This window comes from Chenopodium album, chromosome 14, assembly GCF_948465745.1.
Source record: "Chenopodium album chromosome 14, dcCheAlbu1.1, whole genome shotgun sequence".
In the NCBI taxonomy this organism is placed as follows: Eukaryota; Viridiplantae; Streptophyta; class Magnoliopsida; order Caryophyllales; family Amaranthaceae; genus Chenopodium; species Chenopodium album.
In genome coordinates, this window is record NC_137847.1 from 28,373,175 (window position 1) to 28,400,625 (window position 27,451).

The window sequence follows — 27,451 nt, forward strand, 5'->3', positions numbered from 1 at the left end:
TGGATGAGACCCAAAAAGTTCTAAGTATTTCATGTGCGTAATTTTGATTACCATTATTGTCATATGCATAAAAAAAGGTCCTCATTGGAAAGACCATCCGAAATGAATAAAAAACATAAGATTTTTACACGTAGGAAATTTGAGAAATATCTTTCACAACTAGAATCGAAATAATACTGCGAAAACTGGAAAATTCTAAGAATACAGAAAGCTGCTGAGGCATGTAGGAACTAGCGCCGAGAAAACAGAGCCAGCGCCTTGCGATGGCTCTGTCGCCTGGCAAAAGCAATTTCGTCTGGCAACAGGGTCATCTTCTGGCGCCAGTCTTTGTTTTCTCGCGCCAAGTTCTTCCAATACCGAGCCATAACTCTGCCTTCTTATTTTGACTAGTTCTAGCACTATTTGCTCGATTGTACTTCCTGATTGAGTTTTTTCTCTCTTTTCTGAACCCATATGTGTTCCACATATGGCCATAACCCTCTGGGGGTTCACGCTCCATCTACCCAATCGAACGCTCCTGGAAACGACAGGTACATCCGAGTTTGAGAATCCACCAAACCGTGGAAGCAAGTTTAACTTGCGGGGTGCCATCCATACACGCCAACCCTTCCAAAGGTAAGGTTTTCGTGCGTTGCATCTGGACTCATAACCATGGACCCTCTTTAACTAACCCTTATCCTTGAACTTTAGAGAATTAGAGCCATGGTTAGGTTGCAAACTCATTGCATCATATTGTGCTTACTTGACTACTTGTGCATTCTTTGCTTGTGCATAACCTATGTGTGTTTACACTAACTGTTTGTTTGACTTGTGAATAAGTCTAAATAAACTAATTAATGACTAAATGAATTTGATTAATCAATTGATTAATTAATTTTTAACTAATGAATAAGCCTAAAATCGAGTCATAGTTCCTTTGAGTCAACTCGGATTTTTATTCCCGTATACTGCACAAGCGTCAACTTTCTTTGGTCATAGACGTAGTTTTAGGAAGATTTACTAGTCGTACAACCTATAGATCTATAGCCCCAAGTTTTAACTTTAATTTGGCGTTGGTTTCGTCCCAATCAGAGTCACAGATCAAAAGTTATGACTAAATTACGACAGCCTGTCCAGTTTAGTGTATATACATGAAGTCTTAACTTAGTCTTTGTTCGAGTCTAATTACATAGTCTAGCCACATGGTCATGACACAAGTCTTAACATGTCACCTACACTCACTAGTCTTAAGTTCATGACCATGTCTTAAGTTCATGCATGAGTCGTTTCGCCCATGGACCCTCTTTGACTAAACCAACGGTGTCTATGTTTGAGTGTTTTTGATTGCTTGAGTCTAGGTCTTTGTTTATACTTTTCTTTTATTTGATTTTTGTTTGCTTTGTAAAATATGGCACGTTTTTCTTTTCCTCAATATGATGGTGAGTCTTTTCATGCCTATTTCCATAGACTTATAAGGTTTTTGAACTACAATGGTTGTAATCTTTGGGAGGCTTGTGAGGATTGTTAATTTTGTTTTAGTTAACAAACTAGGAATGAAGTTGAATGCATGCATAATGGTAGATTTAGAGTATTATCAATTGATGATGCTTGGGATTTTTATGTTTTGTTAGCTAGGGATGTATATAATAGGGGTAATCATGTTCCCAATTTTGATGTGCAATGTGTTAAATCTTCTAATGTTAGCATGATTTCCATTGATTTGTCACATGATCCCATTAGCGAACCTAGAACAAATGATTTCAATTCTATTTCCTCTTTTGTTCATGATAATGATGTGCATGCTCGAGTTGACAAATCTCATATGTTTGATTGTGCCCCCACTCCCCAATGTGATGTATATGCTCATGATTTTAATGTTGATTCTTCCAATCTTGGTTGTACTTCTTCTTCTTTTGTTGAGCCTCAAATTTCTACACCTTTTAAATCTCCTATTCCTACTTTGGAAGCTCAAATTAGGCATGATGAGCTTAGTGATGATCTTGGGCCTAAAAAGGAGTCGATTCTTAATCTTATGAGATTTCAATAGGAGATGATGAAAAAGAGTGAGGAGTCTCTTAAAATGAGTGATGAGCAACTTGAGGAGAGAAAAAGGAGAAGTGAAGAGCTAGAAAGCCAATTGCCATTCTTGATGCTTGTTTATGAAAAATCCCTATCCAATGTGTGTGTTGAGAATGATGATGATGATATTCACGAGTAACCAAGAGAGTGTGAGGATACCTTTGATGAGCATTTGAGTGATGGTGAAGGAGAGAACGAAGAGAGTGTTGAATTTGAAAATCCTAACCCTCTTCACATCTTGATGAGTCTCAAGTGTATGAATGTGACTCTTCTATCCATGAGTATTTGGACTTGTTTGTGGTTATGGCCAATAAAGTTCTTGAGAGTCAAAGGAAAACCCATAGCCTTTTGGGTGAGTTCATTGAGAATGCTTCATGGAAGAGAGATGATTTTGAAATAAATTTGCATCCATTCATGCATGGTTTGAGACTTTGGGCTTTAAGGAAGTTGAGGGAGTTATTGTTCATGAATGTAGTGGAGGAGATTATGTGGTTCCTCTTGGGAGTTGGATGTTTGAGGGAGATGGTTGTCATGAGTATTCTTCTTTTGAGGATTCTATGATTTATTTCCATGCTCTTATGGGTGATTTGAGGCATGGTGGTGAGGAAGAGTCCATTAGTGAGACCATAGCCCCTATTCACTCATCTCATGTCCCTTTTTCAAGGAGTTTCAACCATATCCCCTACACTCCTATATCCCTCCCTTCCTTTGTTGATGAGCCTATTGGGGACCCCCTTGTCTATGATGATCTTAATGTCCCTTATTCGTTTATTGTTGAGGAAAAGGGTGATGTTGCCACCCAAAAATATTTTGAGGAGAGTTTGCCTTCTTCTTCTTCTTCTTCTTCTTTTTTTCCGTTTTCTTATTTTGTTGAATTTTCCTTTGATTCTTCTTCCTTCTCTTGGCATCTCTCTCCTCATAGGTGTACACTAAGCTTGTTGCATGCCTTATTTTTGTCATGTGCATACTTGCTTTCATATGAAATGTGTAGTAGTGCATTTGACAAGCTCTTGCACGCGTTGCAATATTATTTACTAGAGTGGTCAAGCTTGGACCTTAAGCAAGCCTTTCTCGGGAAGTAACCCGTGTTTTAGAATAGATTTTATTTTGTTTTTAGAATAGATTTTATCTCATGGAAATTTTTGTGTGCCTTTTGCTAGGTACATGACTTGATATACTTTGGTGCTTCGATTTGGATCAAGAATCAAGGAAGGTGGACTCCTATTTTTGCTACCATATGGAAACAAGGTTCAACTCTTGAGAAATTAGCTTTGAAAGGTTTAATTGGGTCATTTGCGGGTATTTACACCCACCTAATATCCGGTAATATCCTTCCTTGCTCTTTCTCTAGTGGATGATGACTTATTGGACATGTGTTGGTTTGTTGGATTGATCTCCTTGTTCTCCCTTCCCATGGATTATTTGATTTATGTTTGAGTGTATTGTGATATGAAATAACCAAGGAAAGACAAGTAAAAAGGGAAAACTTTCAAACAAGCACAAATTCCAATGCAACAAATAAGGCAAACCTATCTCAAAATCACCAAGATAAATGAAATAGGGGTCTTAATCAAAGCCAACACCAAGTAAAGCTAGGATTAAGGTGTAACCACAAAGATTATAAGGTAGCAATCACAAAGAAAGCAAGATAATCACAAAGATTATGGTAGAGAGAGAAAGTCTCTTTGATTACAAAATCAAGCAAAGTTCAACATTAACTAAAATGCAAAAACGTCTTAAAACAACTTAAATAGTTTGTACAAACTAGCAGAAAAACGAGAGAAGGTTCGGCCGAAATGATGGGATGAGAACGGTAGGTCGTTGGGCTACCACCCTACCCAATCAAACTAAATTTGTAACTCAACTAACCCCTATAAAGTGTAGTGGTAAGTCAAGGTCGAACCCAAAGGAATGGAGGTCGAATGCACAATGCCTAAGTCAAGCTATTCCGAAGTCTAGTAGGGGTTTATGGTAGAAACTAGAGCTAAGCTAGGTAATGCAAAAAGCTTGAACTAATCAAATGCAAAGGCGCTAGGGGAATGGATCCACATGCATCAACAATGAAGTTCAATCAACTTGGGGAATCCACCAATCAAGTCAAGCAATGTGAGGGAAAACCGAAATTGCAACCAAGAGAGTACATCAAGCTATTCTCCTAGAGGTCTAATTAGCGTCAACTACATCAAACACTTGCTAGGAAACATCACAAGATATCTTAATCGAGTAAATGCAAGCCACAAATCAATGGTCCGTATCAATGTGAACTCACAATGCAATCTAGTGTGAATAACAAGGGTGATCAAGCCTAATCAAGCACACACATGCACAAAATCAATCAACCAATTTAATCACATTATCAACTCAATCAATTTCACCCAAATTAATCTCAATTCATCATCAATACGTGCTTCACCACTACCCTAGCAAATAAACTACTCACAATCCATGAAGAACATCAAAATCAAACCTAAACTAATCATCATTCCCAAATTCATCAATTGAAATCAAATTGAAACCAACAAATTCAATCAAAATCAATCAAACTATCAATTAACCAAATCAAACAACAATACTAATGAAATCAAACTTTAAATTGCATTAAAGAGTAAAGAATCCTTACAAACTTGATAGAAATCCAATCAATTGTAGCAATCTTCAATCATCAATCATCAAACCCACATTTTCTCTCTCTAAAAATGCTAAGAACTAGTGTTTTTCTCTCTCTAAAATCTAATCTAATCTAAAATCTCTCCAATCAAGATCTAATTCTATCTCTATAAAAGGAAAGAAATAACTATCAATACAAAGAGGAAGTTAGGATTGACGTCCAAAAGTAGACCCACGCCGGTGCGGGCGCTTGGAGGAGAGAGAGTGGCGCGCACGGGAACACACCCAGATAGGTGCGCCCGCACGCACCAGGTGTGCGGCCGCACTCGACAGATGTGCGGCCGCACACTCCTCGAGTGCGCCCGCATAAAGCTGCAGCCTCCTTCTCTTCTTCTTCGTCCTAGCTCATGCGGTGCACACATCCTAGATGATGGTGATGGAGGACAAGGTAGGCAGGACCTTTCTTGAATTTCTTGAAGGAAATAAACCATGAAGAAGGCATATACAAGACCTTGAAGCATGCTCCTTGGACCCCCCTTTGACTTGAAACTTCTTGCACAAGCTTTAGGCATGAAAATCAATGAAAAACCATGGAGAGGAGGCTTGGAAATCCTTGGACAATCATTCACAACCTACAATCAAAGGATAAAAAGCAAGTAAAAGGGAAAAATAGCAAGTAAACTAGAAAATACATAAAATAGAGAAACTAACTACAAAAAGCATAAAATGAAGAAAACTAGAATAAAACTAAGGAAAACTAAAGAAGAGAGTAATAAAATGAAATAAAATTCATCCAAAAAGGGACCAAATGAGTGCCATAAATGTCACTCATCACGAAATCAGGGTAAGTTCGGTTGAACTTCTGGGTAGGTTCGGCCGAACCTAGGGAGGGTTCGGTCGAACTGTCCTGCTCCTGGTTCGGTCGAACTTTTGGAGTTCGACCACTGCTGCAAAACTGATAAAATCGGGTTTGAAACTGCCTAGGTGGTTCGGTCGGACTTCCTTGGTTTGGCCGCACCTTTTCAATTCTTCTTGTCTACAAGTGTGATGATGGTTAGCCCTAAAAGGTGACCTCCAAGGAGCTTAGCCCGACTTCGTGTCACGACACGTGGCACATCTTCCACTTCTTCCATTAAGTTCCATGCACCCGCGTCAAACCCCTCCTCTTCAAAAGGAATTTCCCTCAATTCCGGATCATCATCACCATTCACCAATATCATCTTCAAAAAGAAAAGGAGCAAGATCACCAACATTAAAGGTAGCATGAACTCCAAAGTCTCCCGGTAGTTTGAGCTTATAAGCATTAGGTCCAACTCTCTCCACAACTTCAAGGGGGCCTTCGGATCTTGGCATGAGCTTGTTCTTTCTCTTAGCCGAGAATCTTTCCTTTCGAAGATGTAGCCACACAAGATCACCTACATTGAATTCCCTTGGCTTCTTGAATTTGTTTGCCCTTGCCTTGTAACTCTCATTTGCCTTCTCAATTTTCTTCTTGACATCTTCATGAAGTTTTTTCATCGTTTCAACTCTATCTTTTGCCTCAAAGCTCAACTCCTCTTGAGGGATACTAGGCAACAATTCAAGTGGTAGGCGGGGATTGAAACCATACATTACTTCAAATGGTGTTTTCTCGGTAGCTATGCAATGAGAGCGGTTGTAAGAAAATTCAACTTGAGGTAGCTTAAGATCCCAATCTTTCATGTGTTTGCTAAATGATAGCTCGAATAACGGTGGACATGGTACGATTAGTTACCTCGGTTTGGCCGTCGGTTTGAGGGTGACTAGAGGTACTAAACAAGAGCTTGGTTCCCACTAACTTCCACAAGGTCTTCCAAAAGTAGCTCAAGAACTTAGGATCTCGATCCGACATAATACTTTTTGGAATGACATGAACCTTCACCATTTCTCTGAAGAACAAGGTAGCCACATGAGAAGCGTCATCGGTCTTGTGGCAAGGAATGAAGTGAGCCATCTTGCTAAAACGATCAACCACAACAAACACGAAATCATTTTGCCTTTGAGTGCGAGGGAGAGCAATAAAAAAATCTATACTAAGATCATCCCAAGGGTGACTAGGGACCGGAAGAGGAGAGTAGAGTCCTTCACGGAATTGACTCTTATTCTTGTGACAACCCCCACAACGACCTATCACATCTTGCACATCACCAAACATCTTGGGCCAATAAAAATGTTCTCGAAGAATGTCATATGTTTTTGCAACCCCAAAGTGTCCGGCTAGTCCTCCTTGATGAGCTTCTTTGAAAAGCAACCGTCAATGAGAGCATTTCAGAACACAAAGCTTGTTTCCCTTGAAAAGGAAACCCTCTTGCACCATGAAAGAGCCATCGACCCCTTCCTCACACTTCTTCATCAACCCACCAAAATCCTCATCATCGCTATACAACTCTTTAAGAAACTCAAACCCTAAAAACTTCGCATCAACAATAGTGATCATACAATGCCTCCTAGAAAGAGCATCGGCGACAACATTGCTCTTCCCTTCCTTGTACTTAGAAGGGAAAGTGAATGATGGGAGGAATTCAACCCATTTGGCATGCTTTGCATTGAGTTTATGAGAACCATTGATGTACTTGAGAGATTCATGATCAGAGTGTAGCCAAATGGTTTAGGCCTCAAGTAATGTGACCAATGATCAAGAGCCCTCACAATAGCATAGAACTCCTTGTCATAGGTACTATATCTCATTCTTGCTCCACCAAGCTTTTCACTAATATAAGCAACCGGTCTCCCTCCTTGTACAAGAACCGCCCCAACTCCAACCCCACTAGCATCACATTCAACCTCAAAGGGTTGATAAAAATTCGAAAGAGCTAAGATTGGAGCCTCACACAACTTCTTCTTGAGGGTCTCAAAAGCCCTTTGAGCCGATGGTGTCCACTCAAAAGTTCCCTTCTTCATACACTCCGTTACCGGGGCCAAAATAGTGCTAAAATTCTTCACAAACCTTCGATAGAAGGAAGCTAGACCATGGAAACTCCTAACTTGAGTGAGAGTGGTAGGAGTAGGCCAAGATTGAATGGCCTCAACTTTACTAGGGTCCATTGAGATCCCTACATTCGAAATCACATAACCAAGAAAAATAATACTATGAACCATAAAAGTACACTTCTCCAACTTGACAAAAAGCCGCCTACTTCTCAATGTTTCAAATACTTGCCTCAAATGTTTAACATGATCAAGTTCACATTTTCTATAAACAAGTATGTCATTAAAATAAACAACAAATTTACCAATGAAGGGGCGAAGTACCTCGTTCATGAGCCTCATGACAGTGCTAGGAGCATTAAAGAGCCCAAATGGCATAACTAGCCTCTCATACAAGCCTTGCTTTGTCTTGAAAGATGTCTTCCACTCATCTCCTTCACGCATGCGAATTTGATGGTACCCCATCCTCAAGTCAATCTTCGAAAACACCTTGGAATGATGAGTGACATTTTTGGCACTCATTTGGTTCCTTTTTGGATGATTTTTATTTCTTTTTATCTTTCTTTTCTTTAGTTTCCCTTAGTTTTATTCTTGTTTTCTTCATTTCGTGCTTTTTGTAGTTAGTTTCTCTATTTCGTGCTTTTTCTTGTTTACTTGCTATTTTTCCCTTTTACTTGCTTTTTATCCTTTGATTGTAGGTTGTGATTGATTGTCCAAGGATTCCCGGTCTTCCTTTCTATAGTTTTCCATTGATTTTCATGCCTAAAGCTTGTGCAAGAAGTTTCAAGTCAATGAGAGGTTCAAGGAGCATGCTTCAAAGTCTTGTTTATGCCTTCCTCATGGCTCATTTTCTTCAAGAAATTCAAGGAAGTTGCTGCCTACCTTGTCCTCCATCATCATCATCTAGGATGCGTGCACCTCGTGAGCAAGGGCAAAGAAGAAAGGAGGAAGCTGCAGCTATGTGCGGGTGCACTTGAGGAGTGTGCGGCCGCACATCAGGTGTGTGCGGGCGCACTTTCCTTGGTACACTCCTTCGAGCGTCCGCACCAACGTGGGTCTATTTTTGGACGTCTTTCCCAACTTCCTCTTGGGATTGTTAGTTATTTTTCATTCCTTTTATAGAGAGAAGTTTGGATCTTCATAGAAGAAGAATTAGATTAGATTAGATTTTAGAGAGAGAAAACATTAGTTCTTTTCTCTCTCTAAAAATGCTAAGAACTAATGTTTTCTCTCTCTAAAATCTAATCTAATCTAATTCTTCTTCTATGAAGATCCAAACTTCTCTCTATAAAAGGAATGAAAAATAACTAACAATCCCAAGAGGAAGTTGGGAAAGACGTCCAAAAATAGACCCACGTTGGTGCGGACGCTCGAAGGAGTGTACCCAGGAATGTGCGCCCGCACACACCTGATGTGCGGCCGCACACGACAGATGTGCGGCCGCACACTCCTCAAGTGCGCCCGCACATAGCTGCAGCTTCCTCCTTTCTTCTTTGCCCTTGCTCACGAGGTGCACGCATCCTAGATGATGATGATGGAGGACAAGGTAGGCAGCAACTTCCTTGAATTTCTTGAAGAAAATGAGCCATGAGGTATAAACAAGACTTTGAAGCATGCTCCTTGAACCTCTCATTGACTTGAAACTTCTTGCACAAGCTTTAGGCATGAAAATCAATGGAAAACTATAGAAAGGAAGACCGGGAATCCTTGGACAATCAATCACAACCTACAATCAAAGGATAAAAAGCAAGTAAAAGGGAAAAATAGCAAGTAAACAAGAAAAAGCACGAAATAGAGAAACTAACTACAAAAAGCACGAAATGAAGAAAACAAGAATAAAACTAAGGGAAACTAAAGAAAAGAAAGATAAAAAGAAATAAAAATCATCCAAAAAGGAACCAAATGAGTGCCAAAAATGTCACTCATCAAATTCCCCCAAGCTAAACTTTTGCTCGTCCTCGAGCAAAACAAAGCAAGAAAAAGAGAGGATGAAAATTTTATTGAAAACGAAAAAGAAAGACTTAAGATAAGAATGTACACTAAGACTCATTGTCGTAGGAATCACGGTTGTTTTTAGCTACAACAAGCCCTTTAAACCCCAAAGTCGCCTATGAGGACGAGTGAGGTCTCGTAAGGGTATCCTAAGAGTTTGACCCATAACTCACACCAAACATCAATGAGGCAAACCATAGAAGAAAAAGAAAGAAAAACAAACCTTTACGAAATGAATCAACATAAAGACTATAGAGCAAATGAATGACAATCTTTCTCAAGTAGTTAAGGTATGCACGTTTCAAGATATCCAAGGTTGATTGAAACATAGGGTATGCTAGGCATAGGAACTAGTTATCACAATTCACTTTCATCCCAAACAATCTTACCGCGTTCTTCCCACTAGTCTCAAATCTCCCTTTAGTGAGTGTCCCAATGATTCCTCGAAGGAACCGGAAAAGAAATATTTTAAGGCTACTCGACATCTTGACTATGCGTCCCCTTTTCTTAGGCAATGACCCATGATGCCCTCCCTCGAATAGTGACTCAACTATCTAGGTCAAAAGGTCTTTCCCCAAGGTTGTAACGTAAGGCATAAAGGGTGAAGGTAGGCTAAAATTTAAAAATTTGGTGGTTTTCCTAATAGTGAAGCAAAGATTGCGCATATCTTTACACCAAGACTAAGTTGTCACCAAACAAAAACAACACCCCCAAGCTTACTCGAGGCTATACTCACAAAAATATATACAAAAAGCGTGAGAACGCTTCCCCCCAAGCGTAAATGGAGCATTGTCCTCAATGCTCAAAAAGGGAGAAAACTCACATCAAAATATTTTTGAATTTTTCATTTTTCACTTTTTTTTTCATGTTTTTCTTATATAGATAGTGCTTTGTCCTCGCCTCTTGTAACTTTAGACGGCTTTTTCAACTTTTGCACTTATTATATGTCCATGCCCTTTATAATGTAGGACGGCTTTTACTCATACTCATTTGCCATTATTCACCAAGAATTCAAAACACATATATGCTTTCATAAGAACCAAACATATCAACTTCTCCACCACAAACTCCATCAAGTATGATCAATTGCTTCACCAAAAACCAAGAAAAGAAAGAAAAATGAAACAAAAGGCCAAAGAACTAAAGATGTGGCTTGAAAAGAAGGTATAAGGCTCAAATGGTTGCAAGAAGGCAAATGTAAACCCAAAAATAGAGAAAATAACAAAGTATAACAAAAATGAAGATACCACCCCGAAAAATGTGCCTTTGTCCTTCCTAGATAGTTCGGTCTCGTGTTTGAGAATCATACATCAAGCTTTATTAGATTAGGTATGCATAGTCAAGGATCCACGCCGCTCAATCAAAGAATGTTGAAGGCTAGAAAAACAAGTAACCTCACAAGGATGTGGCAAAAACTCACTAATGGTGTCAAATCAACTATGGGAAGCAACTACCAACGTGCCACAAACAAGTAGAATCCGGCTTCATGATCCCTCTAGTTCAAACCAACTACCCTAGCATACACTATCCTAGAGTCAACCAAACATAGTCTCAAACCGTGCATACCTTTACAACCTAGGAAGAAAATCATGCAAAAGACAAAGTCCAATGTACAAGGTCCAATTCAAAAGAAAAGTGAAAATTAAAGCCTCAAAATTATACCACAAAGAAAAAAGAAAGGAAATAAAAGAAAGAGAAAATAAAAGAAAATAAAAGCGAAGTAATGGAACATAGAAAAGGAAAATAGGAGAGATAACATGAAAGCACTAGAATGCCAGTGAAACAAATAAGAATCCCAATCGACAGACAAGTGATCGAATGACATCATTGTCATCGATCCCAAACACATTACGTGTTAACAAGCATTCATCCTCGAACCATTCAACATCCCATAAACTAAACCTATTCTATGCAACCAAGAAAAATAAAGAGAAAAATAAGAAAGATCTCACCGGCTCCAAGCTTAACAAAACTAAACGAAGTAAGTAGAAGCCACCTCGTTGCATTCCATAAACAAATGCTTTGACCAAAGACCAAGTGAGAAAAAGAGAATAAAAGAATCTATATACAAAGAAAATTGTTAGTAACTTCCAAATGAAAACAGCCAAAAATTCGGCAGCATAACGACGGGAAATGAAAAATATATATCAGAGACAGTGAAACATCAGGAAACATCATCAGCAACAAGAATCATCAGAGTAATAGCAGAGCAGATAGATAAAGAACAGAGCGAGTCATCATCAAAGAAACAGCAGATAAAATATCACAGAGACATCAGAGCAGACAGAGGACATAGAGGCTAAGAAGGAAAAATGCGAAATAAACCACTAACAAGGAGGAGAACCATGCAAACCATAACCAACCTAAACCAACTCCCCCAAGCTAGAAATGAGCCACCCCTCCCCCAAGCTAAACCCAACCACAGGGCAAACACAAAGCACAATCATAAAGCATGCATACGGAGGGGGCCAAAATGGCTCACTCGGCACTAAAGTAGGGGGTAGAACTAGTACTCCCCCCACCTAACGAAACAACTTCCTTCCCTTTAGCCTCACCCAACCTCCTAAGGGCATCAGCAGCAAAATAGTCAGACCAGTCATCCAAGACAGGGGGCCCTGAACGACCCCATCTCCCCTCAGTCTCAGGGGAAGGGAAAGGAGCAGGGTTTGCTGGATCATAAGTCCAGTCACATCCTCCCGGCCTCCTGTAATCGTAATCCCCTTTAGAGGTCCCACGAATGGCACTATGCGCCATATGCGGGCCCTCCCAGTAGGGATAGCAAAGACGGGGCCCCACCGCCTTGTCAAAAGGCTCCCACTGTGGGACAGGGCCCTCTTGGACCGGGAGATATGGATAATTCACATAAGGCTCAATATCCCCTCTAGACACATGAAAGTCATACACCCTCCTAGCATGATAATCATAACCACCCACAAAACAAGTATTCCCCATAGAAGAAGAAGACAATGCAATAGAAAGGGCAGCAATCTTAGCATGCAAGCTAGATAAATCATGCAAGGGAGGGGATGAAGGAGGAAGAGGAGTAGGAGAAGAAGTTTGAGGGATACCTCCCTTAGATGAAGAGGCCTTAGACCTTGGAAAAGCATTACCCGAAGAAGGCATGGAAACCCGACGAAAAGAAACCGGAATATCTCTCTTGGGCGGCTTCCAAGGATAGGGCGAACTCTTGTCTCTCACCATCGACCCTTCGTAGGAAATGAGGCACCAATCGGTTGTCCGAGACACCTTCCAAATAAACAAATCGTCCATGATAGTGCGCTCAATGAACTTTTGATTGATTAAGGCAAACGTGCCCAACAAACAAGACGGAGACTTCTCTCTAGGATCCTGAATCTCCACAAGATCTCCAATCATGGAAGCATATTTTTTGTTAAGCGATAGCACGATGAGGGTGATCATACCCCCAATTTGAATGCTTCCCGAGAGAAAGAAACCGTCACGAATATCGATGAAGCGGTCGAGCAAATGCCTAGCAAAATCAATTACATCAAAGTCCTCCAACATATCATCCCAATATCGTGAGCCAACCATAGCCAACTTAATTGCTCTTGAGATATAGCTCCAAGAGATTCCTTGGAGAAAAATGCATAAGTAAGTATGCGGCTAAAGTAGCGCATCGCTCCATGGACTATAGTGGCCGATTTGGAAGTTTGGGCACAATAAGTATCCTCAATAGAAATATCATCCCACCAATCATTCTCATCATACCTATGGTTGCGATGGAGAGCTTCATAGGCCGGATAAATCAAAGGCTTTCCATCAATAGGCTCCGGAAAGTTAAACATCTTGTTTAGGAATGAAAGGGGAATATAATAGTCTTCATTGAATACTTGGAAGGTAAGTGTTGGACATTCATTATCGTCACCATCCTCTTGCACTTCGAGCGAAGATAGGAATTCATAGGTGAGACTTGCATAGGTGGGAGCATTAAGGTCAATGAATTGCTCAAGACCCAAATTTCGAGCTAACATCCGCACATCGTCGTCTATCCCAAGAAGAGTAGTGGTGTCTCGATCATAGAATCTTGTAGAATACAATTTCCGTGAAGAAAGACTCTCAAATCTATCCCAATGCTCTTGAACCGTGAACTTGATGCCATAAGTTTCTTTGATGGAAGAAGGTGGATCAATTGTCTTCCTCGAATTTGTAACCTTTGCGCGCTTAGCTTGTCTTGAACCACCCATCTATAAGATAAAGCACAAAGAAAATGATTTCAATAGTAGGAATGGTGTGCCAAAAATTAATCATGTACATGGGGAAAAATAAAAGGACAATATGACATGAGTTAAGCAAAAGTTCAATAGAGATGAATAATGCATAATCAAAACATCACAATTGACACAAGTATTACCCCAATTCACAATTAACAAAAGCAACTATATACCATACTACCAACAACCACTTTCTCCATTATCACCATCAACATCAACAAAACACCCTAAAACTAAACATATGAAAATCCAACAAGGTTCATGCCAAAATTCGTAAATGCTCAAGTAATATCATCATCATAATTAGATTTCACAAAACCATCATCAACAATTCCATAATCATCATCATAAAAACAAGTAGTAGTAATGGTGGAGAGTAAGAGGGTAGTACTAGTCATGCTCAAATTCTCATGAGATAAGAAAATTGAAACTTTATCACATAAAACATGCAATTATACTTTCAATTGATTGAAAATCACAACAATTAAGCAAGAAAAACACCACTACACATAAACATCTCCAACAATCATACCAACAAGTTTCAATTAAAAAGTACCCAAAATTTTCAAACTAGGAGTGAGAAAATTACCTTTAAGGATGTAGAATGAAGACTTGGGGAGCAAAGTAATGAGAATTATGGAAAATTTTGATGAGGAAAAATGAAAAATATTATGAGGAGAATGGAGAGCAACTATGAGCAACCACAATAGACTTAAGGAGGAAGTAGAATGAAATAGGAGAGAGAGACAAGGAAAAATCGGGCTTAAGAGAGGAGGGAAAACCACCCCACGTAGACCCAGCAATGTGCGGCCGCACAAGAGAGATGTGCGCCCGCACAGTGCTCGTGTGCGGCCGCACAGTGCTGGTGTGCGGGCGCACAAAAACTGGGCTCTTTTTCCCGATTGTCTTCCTCCCTCATCATGTGCGCACACCCCATGATGGTCATGAGGAACCACATAGGCAGTAGCTACACTTCATATTGGAGAAAGAAAAACTTGAAATCATGAAAATAAACACAAGTATTTACCATTCTCCATTCTTACCCACCTTTCCAACTTAAGAATTGGGACAAGTTTACCTCAAAGTTGGCATCAAAATTGTTGGAATTCGACTCAAACCATCCTACAACATCAAACACAACAAAATTAGATCACAAAAACATCATCAAAACCCAAAAAAAAACCAAAAGAAAAAGAAAGAAAAAGTTAGAAAGCACGGGTTGCCTCCCGTGAAGCGCTTAATTTAGAGTCTTAAGGTAGACATCCTCCACCTCTTTCAAGGCGGATCATAGAGAGTCATGTCATGAATGACCCCCACGAACACTCCATCATAATACCTCTTTAGTCTATGTCCATTAACCTTAAAAGTTCTCGAAATATCCAAGGGAGAAATTTTGATAGAACCATTTGAAAACACCTCTTGAACAACAAAAGGGCCGGTCCAACGAGACATCAATTTTCCGGGAAAAAGCCTCATTTTGGAATTGAAAAGAAGCACCTTATCCCCCGGAACAAACTCTTTCTTCTCAATGAGCTTATCATGCACCTCCTTAGTTCTAGCTTTATACAAGCTAGCACAATCATAAGCATCCAACCGAAGCTCTTCTAACTCATGAAGATCTAACCAACGTTGCTCACCCGCACTAGCCAAATCAAAATTGATCTTTTTAATAGCCCAATGAGTGCGGTGCTCAAGCTCAACCGGAAGGTGACAAGATTTCCCATAAACCAAGCGACAAGGAGTGGTACCAATAGGAGTTTTGAAAGCCGTTCTATATGCCCATAGAGCATCATCAAGCTTATTTGCCCAATCTTTCCTACTCCTTGCAACCGTCTTCTCAAGAATTAACTTAATTGACGATTAGATACCTCAACTTGCCCATTAGTTTGAGGATGATAAGGAAGACCAAATCGTTGGTTCACTCCATGCTTCTTCAACATCTTCCGGAAAGCATAGTGCACAAAATGCGAGCCATTGTCACTTATAACCGCTTTGGGGATGCCAAACCTAGGGAATATTATCTTTTTGAACAATTTCATCACCACTTTATGATCATTAGTGGGAGAAGCAATGGCTTCCACCCACTTTGACACATAATCAACGGCAACAAGGATATATTGATTCCCATAAGAAGATGGAAAAGGACCCATAAAATCTATACCCCAAACATCAAATATCTCCAATTCAAGTATTGGTTGTTGGGGCATCTCATTCCTCCTCGAAATATTCCCGGTCCTTTGGCATTGATCACAACTTTTGACATATTCCCAAGCATTCTTAAAGAGGTTAGGCCACCATAATCCACATTGAAGCACCTTAGAGGCCGTTCTTGAAACACCCATATGACCACCACTAGGATCCGAGTGGCACATCTTCAAAACATTTGGTATTTCCTCATTTGGCACACATCGGCGCAACAATCCATCCACACCTCTTTTGTACAAGATTGGTTCATCCCATACATAGTGCCTTGCTTCTTGCTTAAACTTTCTCTTTTGATTGTTGGAAAAAGAAAAAGGGAACTCCCCACAAGCAAGAAAATTCACCAAATCGGCAAACCAAGGGAGCTCCTTCATATTGATAACATACAAAGAATCATCCAACATCCGGTCCTCTATAGGAGACCCATCGTCTTGAACTTGAAAATCTTCAAGTCTAGACAAATGATCCGCAACAACATTTTCAGCACCTTTTTTTATCTCGGATCTCAAGATCAAAAGATTGAAGCTCAAGGACCCAACGAATTAACCTCGGTTTGGATTCTTTTTTCCCAAAGAGATACTTCAAAGCCGCATGATCGGTGAAAACTATAGTCTTAGACCCCAACAAGTAACAACGGAATTTCTCAAAAGAATGAACAATAGCCAAGAATTCCTTTTCCGTTGTTGTGTAATTTCTTTGAGCACCATTGAGAGTCTTTGACATATAATAGATGACATGGAGCTTCTTGTCAATTATTTGACCCAACACACCTCCTATAGCCGTATCACTTGCATCACACATGACCTCAAATGGCAAATCCCATCTAGGGGCTTGGACAATAGGAGTAGAAGTCAAAGCTTTCTTCAATTTATTAAAAGCTTCCAAGCAAGCATCATTAAAGACAAAATCAACATCTTATTGGAGAAGATCATTTAAGGGCTTAGCAATAAGAGAAAAATCTTTGATAAACCTTCTATAAAATCCGGCATGACCCAAAAATGATCTTACCCCTTTCACATTGACCGGGGGAGGCAACTTCTCTATTACCTCAATCTTAGCCTTGTCAACCTCGATGCCTTTATTGGAAATTTTATGGCCTAGAACAATCCCTTCTTCCACCATGAAGTGGCATTTTTCCCAATTAAGCACCAAGTTGACCTTTTCACATCTCTCTAGGCATCTTTCAAGATTTTTGAGGCAATCCTCAAATGAAACACCTCCCACGGAAAAATCATCCATGAAGACTTCCATTTCCTCTTCAAGCATGTCCCCAAAAATGCTCATCATACACCTTTGAAAGGTCGCCGGAGCGTTACACAATCCAAAGGGCATTCTTCTATATGCAAAGGTACCATAGGGGCATGTGAAGGTTGTCTTTTCTTGATCCTCGGGGTGAATAGGAATTTGAAAGAATCCCGAATATCCATCAAGAAAGCAATAGAATTTGTGCCTAGTCAACCTTTCAAGCATTTGGTCAATAAAAGGGATAGGGAAATGATCCTTTTGGGTTGATGTGTTTAGACGTCTATAGTCTATACACATCCTCCAACCGGTGACTGTTCTAGTTGGAATGAGCTCACCTTTCTCATTCTCAACTACGGTCATACCCCCCTTTTTAGGAACGACATGCACGGGAAAGACCCACCTTGAGCTTGAAATGGGGAATATAATTCCCGCATCCAAAAGCTTGGTGATCTCTTTCTTGACTACTTCTCCCATTGGGGGATGTAGTTTCCTTTGTCGTTCAATAGAAGGAAGGGTGCCTTCCTCAAGTGTTATGTGGTGTGTACACAAGGCGGGGCTTATGCCTTTAAGATCATCAATTGTGTACCCCAAAGCACCTTGGTGCTTTCTCAAAACACCACATAACGCTTGAGCTTGGCTCTCACTCAAGGATGCACTAACAATAACGGGATATGTAGAATTAGGGCCTAAGAATTCATACCTAAGGTGTGATGGTAGAGGTTTTAGCTCTACCATGGGAACACCTTTTCCTTCTTTGGTTGAGGCCACTTGCAAAGCATCTTGACTTGATATCCCCATGCAAGTTTCTTCTCCACTCCCTATATCGCCTTCATTAAGCAAATTTTCATACAATTGCTCTTCCTTGGTTGAGATACCTATCTTTTCCTTGTTCAAAAAGACACACTCAAGAGAATCGTTAGATGTGAGCAAGTGCTCATGCATGGAATTCACAATATTATCAAGCACTTCAACTCTCATGCAATTTTCTAAAGAAGAGGAAGGATATTTCATTCCTTCATTCAAATCAAATTCAATTACTTCCTCTCCTATCTTAAGATATATCTTAGCACTTTTCACATCTATCATAGCCCCCGATGTAGCAAGGAAAGGTCTACCTAAGATGATAGGTATTGTAGCATCTTCATCCATGTCCAACACAACAAAATCAACCGGAATAACAAATTTTCCAACCCTTAAAGGCACATCTTCTACCTTTCCCTTAGGAATCTTGATTGACCTATCGGCTAATTGCAAGGTAATCTTTGAAGGTAGAAGTTCTCCTAGACCTAATCTTTAATAAACCGAATATGGCATAAGGCTAACACTAGCTCCTAAATCACATAAGGCATTATCAATTTGGGTCTTGTTGATAGCACAAGGGATGGAAAAATTTCCGGGATCCTTCAACTTAGGAGGCATCTTATTCATGATGATTGCACTACAATGCTCGGTAAGGCTAATGGTCTCCACCACATCACAAGTCCTTTTTCCACTCAAAATCTCCTTAAGGAACTTAGCATAATTTGGCATTTGTTCAACAACATCGGTGAAAGGAAGAGTTAAATGAAGTTGCTTAAGCATCTCTACAAATTTCCCGAATTGTTCGTCCAAATTATATCTATTATATCTTTGAGGATAGGGGAGCCTTTGTTTGCAAACCTCTCTCTCTTTCTCTATCACCTTCTCTACTTGTTCCTCACCAACATTTTCGCTCAAGGGGCATTCATCACCTTCGATTTCAATGGAATTCTTACTAGTTCTCTCATTAGCAACACTCTTCTTAGGCACACCTCCCTCAAGGACCTTACCACTTCTAGTAACAATGGCATCCATAGGGTTCCTAGAATCTAAGCTTGGTGGAGTCAAAGAAGAAGAGTGAGCATATTCCTTGAATATACTAGTCAATTGAGAAAGTTTTTCACTCAAATCTTTGTTATAAGCCAACATGTAATTAAACTTCTCTTCATTCAAAACCATACACATTTCCAAAGTCTTGGCTTGTTTCTCAATGACACTTTCCAAAAATTCTCTAGAAGGAAATGATTGGTCATGGGAATTATCATTTAAACTTTGAGCATTTGGAACTAAATCAATTGGGGAACCATCTTGAAAACTTGCTTGAAAATATCCCCTAGCTTGATTATTCCAATTACCCCTAGTTTCATTTTGGCTCCTTTGTTGACCATAGTTATCATAACCTTGGTTATGATCCCCATGTCTATAGCCATGACCATGACCATTACAACCATGATGGTTATAGTTACCATGAATCTCTTGGCAATCATGATTCCTATAACCTCCATTTTGGTTATAATCATCATGATTCATATGATAATTCCTATTTCCAATATTCCTTTGAACATCATTTCTAGGTTCACAAGCATGATTATTGACATAATTCATGTGTTCCATTTCACTTCCATCACATTCACTACAAGAAACATTTGGGCACATAGAAGCATTGTGATCATTCATTCCACATAATTGACATGGCCAACATTCCACAATCATGCAACAAGTTGAAAGATTGGAGTTAGAGTGAGAAGATGTACCTCTCCCCTTAATTTGGGAGGGAAGAATTAGAGCTTGGGAAGGAGGCTTCTCAAGCTTTTCCTTGAGAGACATAACTTCTTTCCCTAAATCCGCAATCAAAGTGGTCAAATCATTAATGACACTAAGTTGTTCGATCGAGTAACCCTTGCTTGCTGGTTCTCTTTCCACTTCTTGCCAATTCATATAATGACGAGCTACTTCATCAATAGCATCAACCACTTCTTCTTCCGTCTTGTTCATGATTGGGCCTCCGGCTCCGGCATCCAAACTTGCTCTCCCATGAGAACTCAACCCACCATAAAAGATATGTATGATTTGATAGGTAGGAATCCCATGGTGTGGACACTCCCTTTGATAATCCTTGAATCTTTCCCATGCTTCATAAAGGCTTTCATTAGGCCTTTGCTTGAACCCTTGAATCAAAGCTCTTGCCTCCGCCGTTTTCTTTTGAGGATAGAAACGGAACAAGAAAGCTTTGGTGACATCATCCCAAGTTTTCAATGAATTGGGCTTCATCTCTTTATCTAGCCATTCCAAAGATCTTCCTATGAGGGAGAAAGGGAACAACTTAAGGCGGATGAATTCTTGAGACACCCCATTAATCTTGATTGTGTTACAATATTTTTCAAACTCCTTAAGATGGTTCAATGGGCTCTCGTTCTTCGCCCCACCATATTGTCTCCTCTCAATAAGGGTGATCATTGCCGGCTTTATTTCAAAGTCATTCTCCGGTGATATAGGTGGAGCTATGGCGCTCTCATACCTATAGGCCTCGGGCACTCCAAGCTCCTTCAAGGTAACTCTTGAACTACCTCCCATGACTTGGGATCTACACACACAAAACTCAAAGACAATATTAGTAGCACGGCTACAAGTGTAGCCTAAGTGTAAAATCTTTTTGTATTTTATCAAAATGAAATAGACTCAAAAACAACATGCACTCAAGCACCATTACCCGGCAACGGCGCCATTTTGATGGGAAGGAGAACGGTAGGTCGTTGGGCTACCACCCCACCCAATCAAACAAAATTTGTAACTTAACTAACCCCTATTTAGCGTAGTGGTAAGTCAAGGTCGAACCTAAGGGAATGTATATCAAATGCACGATGCCTAAATCAAGCTATTTCGGAGTCAAGAAGGGGTTGAGGTAGAACTTAGGCTAAACTAGGTAATGCAAAACTTATATGAAATCAATTTAAGACACTAGGGCAATGGATCCACATGTAATCATAATGGAAACGGTAATTTGGGAGGTTAAACCGACTAAGTCAAGCGATATGAAGGAAAATCATCATGTATCCAAAAGAGCATACTAAGATGGTTCACCTAGAGGTCTAACTAGCGTCAACTACGCTAAACACTACCTAGGGAACGTCACAAAGCACCTCAATCGTGAAATTGCAAGTTTACTAATCAATGGTCCGTATCATAGCAAGCTTACAATGCAATCTAGTGTGAATAACAAGGGTGATCAAGCCTAATCAAGCACACACTTGCACAAAATCAATCAACCAATTTAATCACATCATCAACTCAATCAATGTCCCCCAAATTAACCTCAATTCATCATCAATACATGCTTCACCACTACCTTAGCAAATAAACTACTCACAATCCATAAAGAACAACAAAATCAAAGCTAAACTAATCATCATTCCCAAATTCATCAATTGAAATCAAATTGAAACCAACAAAATCAATCAACTATCAATTAATCAAATCAAACAACAATACTAATGAAATCAAACTTTGAATTGCATTAAAGAGTAAAGAATCCTTACAAACTTGATAGAAATCAAATCAAATGAAGCAATCTTCAATCATCAATCATCAAACCCACACTTTCTCTCTCTAAATATGCTAAGAACTAATGTTTTCTCTCTCTAAAATCTAATCTAATCTAATTCTTCTTCTATAAAGATCCAAACTTCTCTCTATAAAAGGAATGAAAAATAATTAACAATCCCAAGAGGAAGTTGGGAAAGACGTCCAAAAATAGACCCACGTTGGTGCGGACGCTCGAAGGAGTGTACCCAGGAATGTGCGCCCGCACACACCTGATGTGCGGCCGCACACGACAGATTTGCGGCCGCACACTCCTCAAGTGCGCCCGCACATAGCTGCAGCTTCCTCCTTTCTTCTTTGCCCTTGCTCACGAGGTGCACGCATCCTAGATGATAATGATGGAGGACAAGGTAGGCAGCAACTTCCTTGAATTTCTTGAAGAAAATGAGCCATGAGGAAGGCATAAACAAGACTTTGAAGCATGCTCCTTGAACCTCTCATTGACTTGAAACTTCTTGCACAAGCTTTAGGCATGAAAATCAATGGAAAACTATAGAAAGGAAGACCGGGAATCCTTGGACAATCAATCACAACCTACAATCAAAGGATAAAAAGCAAGTAAAAGGGAAAAATAGCAAGTAAACAAGAAAAAGCACGAAATGAAGAAAACAAGAATAAAACTAAGGGAAACTAAAGAAAAGAAAGATAAAAAGAAATAAAAATCATCCAAAAAGGAACCAAATGAGTGCCAAAAATGTCACTCATCATGGAACCATGTAACTCATCAAGCATATCATCAAGTCGGGGAATAGGGAAGCGATACTTGATGGTGATGTTATTGATGGCCCTACTATCAACACACATCCTCCATGTACCATCCTTTTTCGAAACCAAAAGAGTCGGAATCGTACAAGGGATAAGGGATTCCCTCACAAATCCTCTTTCAATCAAATCACCAACTTGTCTTTGAAGCTCTCTTGCTTTATCGGGGGTACACCTATAAGCCGGTTTATTAGGGAGTTGTGATCCGGGAATAAGATCGATTTGATGCTCAATTCCCCTAATAGGTGGCAAACCGGGTAGGAGATCATCGGAAAAAACATCATGGTACTCAACCAATACTTCCTTGACAAGGGGGTGGATTGGGTTATCTCGCTCACTCTCTTGTGTTTCCCTAAGAAGACAAATAAAGACAAGGTGTCCTTGATTTATCTCCTTTCCCATCTCATTTTCACCAATGAGAAGGTTCTCTTTGATTGTGTTTCCCGTACCCAAGGGTTCTTTGTGTTTGATGGTGGGGGACAAGGGGTTGAGTACAATCTTTTTCTTATCCATCATGAATGAATAAGTGTTCTTTCTTCTATCATGCATTACATCTCTATCAAATTGCCAAGGTCTACCAAGAAATACATGAAAAGCATCCATAGGCAATACATCACAAAGCACCTCATCCTTATATAGCTTGCCAATTGAGAAAGAAAGAAGAGTTTGTTTCGTTATCTTCACCTCATTGTGATTGTTAAGCCATTGAAGCTTGTAGGGAGTAGGATGATCGGTAGTTTCAAGATTGAGCTTACTCACCAATGTTGTTGAAGCCACATTAGTGTAAGAGCCAATATCAATGATAAGGTTGCAAACTCGATCCTTGATGGTGCAACGAGTTTGGAAGATGTTTTCCCTTTGCTCTTCCGCCAAAGGGGTGGAGATGGAGTGAAGTGCCCTCCTCACAACAAGGATTTGACCCTCATCGGCTTCAACTAGAATCTCATCCTCTTCATCATATATAGGGTCTCCAAAATCCCTTTTCTCATCTTCGTACTTATCATCATCCATTTCACGAATCATCATAGCTCTACTATTTGGACACTCATTGGCAAAATGTCCATAACCTGTACACTTGTAGCAAGTCTTCCGATTGCTCATCTTGTTGTGCTCATCTTTGCTAGAAGAGTGCATGGGAGCCTTGCCTTTGTCATCCTTGGCAATGGGCTTGCTTGTCTCACCCTTTAGGGCAAAAGAATTCTTGAAGGTAGGCTTAGTGTACCCACTAGCACTACTCACCTTGTCATACTTCTCAAACTTCAAAGCCTTTTGCACCACGTGATCAAAACTTCCATGGGCATGCACATCAACCTTTTGCCCAAGTTTTCTTCAAGACCACCAATATATCTAGCAATCTTATGCTCCGGTGCTTCTTCAATTCCACTCATGATAGAAAGTTTTTCAAACTCCCTAGTATACTTCTCTAATGACATAGTTCCTTGCTTAAGAGAGTTCAATTTAAGATAAGCATCTTGTAAATAATCTTTAAGCATAAAGGCCTTGTTCATATGTTTCTTCAATTTCTCCTAAGAAGTGATTTTTGATTTTCCATCTTTCCTCCTACGATTCTTTAAGTTCTCATACCACAAAGAAGCATGTTTTTTGAGTTTAAGGATGGCCAATTTGAAACGTTTTTCATCATTATAACCCTTCTATTCAAACACATTCTCCATAATTCTATCCCAATCAAGAAATTCATTAGGATCAAGATTACCTCCAAAGTCCGGAAATTCCAACTTGATGTCTCGGTCACGGTTGTCCTCATGGTGTCGTTGGCGGTGTTCCCTTCTCCGGTGAGGAGAGTGAGAGTCATCTTCTTCACTAGGGCTCCTCCTCCTTCTATGACTTCTTCTAGGGCTTCTTCTATTCTCCAAGACCTCAAGAAGTCTATCAAACTTCCTTTCTAGAGCATCCAATCTAGAGTGCTCATTGTAACCTTCATCATCTTCATAATAGTATCTATCACCCATGTTTCAAGATAGAAAGCTTGTATCTTGATAGGCCGTCATCGAGCCTACCAAAGATAAAGTCCTATCTTGGTCTCACTAGCTAATAGCAAGGGTAAGAAAGGGTCAACCCCAAGAGAGGCGTTGAATCAACCACCGAGATACTACCGTTTAAATAAGCTAAATGAAGTCAATATTGGGTATGTTTTGTGTAACATGTACTAGTTCAAATCAACTAAGACTAAGGGGATATTAACGATATTTAGAGGAATCTAGGGCTCGGGATATACCACTCAACTTCATCACAAATCACAATTAACATGTAGCAAACAATGGTAAATTGAGGGGATAATATAGGGGAAGTCATCTAAAGCACCCAACTACTCTCTCAAGCTAGAGGGATTACTTGAATCATGGATACAACCAACTCTCGTGGTTACAAAGCATAAAACAAGTATTAAAGCATAATCACGATGACAAAAAACATTCCCTTGACTGGAAATTCCTATGCTCATGGCATTTCAAGTCAATTAAGCATAAGGGAGCTAACTCAAGTTCATCTCTCGATCCTTTGTTGAGAAAGCTTGGATAATAGTTCTAGCAATGGCCATATACAAGAACTAAGCAATTAAACCACTTAAGCTCAACTAATTAACACCCAACCATTATCAAATTAACAGATGCAAAAACAAGTAATTAGTGACTACATTGAGGGTTTTACCCAAACCCTAGAAAATTAGACTACTCACAATCCATAAAAATTAAAGCAATTAAGGTTTTCAAGCTACTCATGAACAAGATTCAAACTAAAGATTAAGCTAATTAACAATCTAAGCATACAAGAATTAAGAAAAATAATTAACAATCAAAGCAATTAAAATGGAAGAGAAGAGTGAGAAAAAGTTACTAGAAGCTTCAACTTGAATAACAATGGTGGAACTTGTCTTCTACAATGATTGAGATTGAAATTTCCAAGCTATTAATTAAAATCTAACTAATGATTTGAGAATATTTGTGTTTCTACGATTACAAACTAAGAGAAAGCTCTAAAAACTTGGATGCCGTACAAATGAGTTCAAGGGGTTATTTATAAAGACCCCCAAATAGAAAAGACGGAGAAAACAAGAGTCGGGCACGGCTACAGGTCAGCACAGACGTGCTGGACTTGGTACGGACGTGCTGCCTAAACTGCACGGACGTGCCATCATGTGCACGGCCGTGCACAGCCAAAAGAAGAGAAACAGTCAACTACTGTTTCAGCCTGGAAATCTTGCACGTATGTGCCACATTAGGCACGGACGTGCAGGCCTTGAACTGCACAATCAGTTTTGAAACTGATTCGGGCTGGGCAAGCTGCACGGACGTGTAGGATCAGGCACGGACGTGCTGAACTCTACACGAGCATCGTGCAGGTCCTAAGAGCAGCAAGCAAAAGTTTCTGGTCATGTTGAAGCACTCTTGCACGGACGTGCCATACCTTGCACGTCCGTGCAGACTCTCTAAGGCCCCTATCTTCACTTTTTCTTCGATTTTGCTCCATTGTCTCGGCTTCTAACCTCGGTTTATCATCCATATGCTTCAAATGGTCGTCTTTGGACCTAAAAACTGAACAAAAACACTAACAACCCATGAAGCAAGGGATACACCAAAGTTGAACGAAAATAGAGTAGAAGTGAACCAAAATGTCATTATATCAAGTAAACAAGGTTCAAAATCACTTTAAAATCATATCAAATAACAAGTTATCAAATCCCTCAAGCTAAGCTTTTACTAGTACTCGAGCAAAACAAACATGTCAAATCAAGAAGGAAGATAACTTGCTAATGATCAAACTAAGGAGAGGTACTAAAGAGGAAACACAAAAACAGAAATCCGCATGGCAACAACCATAAACACTTTTAGCACAAGTGAAAAGCAATTTAAACCCCTAAGTCACCTAAGAGGACGAGTTTTTATCTCGTGAGGGTTTCCCTTGAGCTTAACCCACAACTCACAAAAACCACGCCAAAACTATCAAAACACATCATTATTATCAAAGTAATCAATACACACCAAAAGCAATGTTTTTATTGCCCAAGTCAACTCATCGGGATATAAATCACAAGCAAGACAAGTGAGCGACTTTCAAGAATTACCGATCATACAAATGTGCACATGAGTTGGGGGTAGAGAGGAGAACTAAGAAAGGTTGCACTAGGATACTTCCTTATACCTTTTACTAGTTCATTAGAGCACGTCTAGATATTCCAAAGTTGCAATAAGCCCTCTTTCGGTTATAAAATCTCAAAATGCAAGTCGACCTCCCAAAATGCACTCTTAAGCCCCTTAAACTACACTCTAACTCGGGATTTACATAAGAAACATCAAAATAGATAATGTGTGGGAGGAATCCACAAGTTGACCTCTAGATTAGAAAAAGGAAAATTTTGAGAATTTTTGTAGGAGTTTTGTAGGAGTTTTTTTTTTATCTCCCTTTCTTTTTCTATTTTTTTTTTCAACATACATTGCCCTCGCCTCTTTTAACTGTGAGCGGCTCTTTCTTTATTCAAAACATGTGGCTTATTATGCCACTTATTACACATGATACAAGTAGAACCAATTCCCTAATAGAGTTTCATTTTGGGGTGGAAAGGGGGCACATCAAGGGCACAAGGAACGACAAGTTAATTCAAACATATCCTACTTTGGGCAAATTTGACGATATCTTATGCTGGACGTGCACTTGAGCATTCATCGGTTTTCATTTCATATACTCTAATGCAATCAAGATTAATGGAGCTCTAAATGACCCCAACTCTTGCACACACCCTTCTAAAAGAATTTGTATTCATCACTCAAGAGTCAAGCAAGCAAAACATATAAGTATCGTCATTTGAATCTCATCCTTGAGCCTTTTTTCATTTTTTCAATTTTTTTTTTTTAATTACTAAGCTAAGCATAACTAGAAATCTAAATAAAGAGAGAGAGGAGAAGTATTCACAAATAAGAGATTTGGATTTAGGGTGTTGGATTTCAAAGGGAGTAATTTTGGATTCAAGGGATTTGGATTTTAGGGGAAAGGAT

General features: G+C 39.6%; 1 non-coding gene across 1 annotated transcript; it reads left to right on the forward strand.

Moving 5' to 3' along the window:
• The first annotated feature begins 20,163 nt into the window (after nucleotides 1-20,163).
• LOC145580387 (small nucleolar RNA R71) lies at nucleotides 20,164-20,269 on the forward strand. Its single transcript, XR_014099444.1, has one exon. It is a non-coding gene; the product is annotated as a small nucleolar RNA R71 (small nucleolar RNA).
• The last annotated feature ends 7,182 nt before the right edge of the window (nucleotides 20,270-27,451 follow it).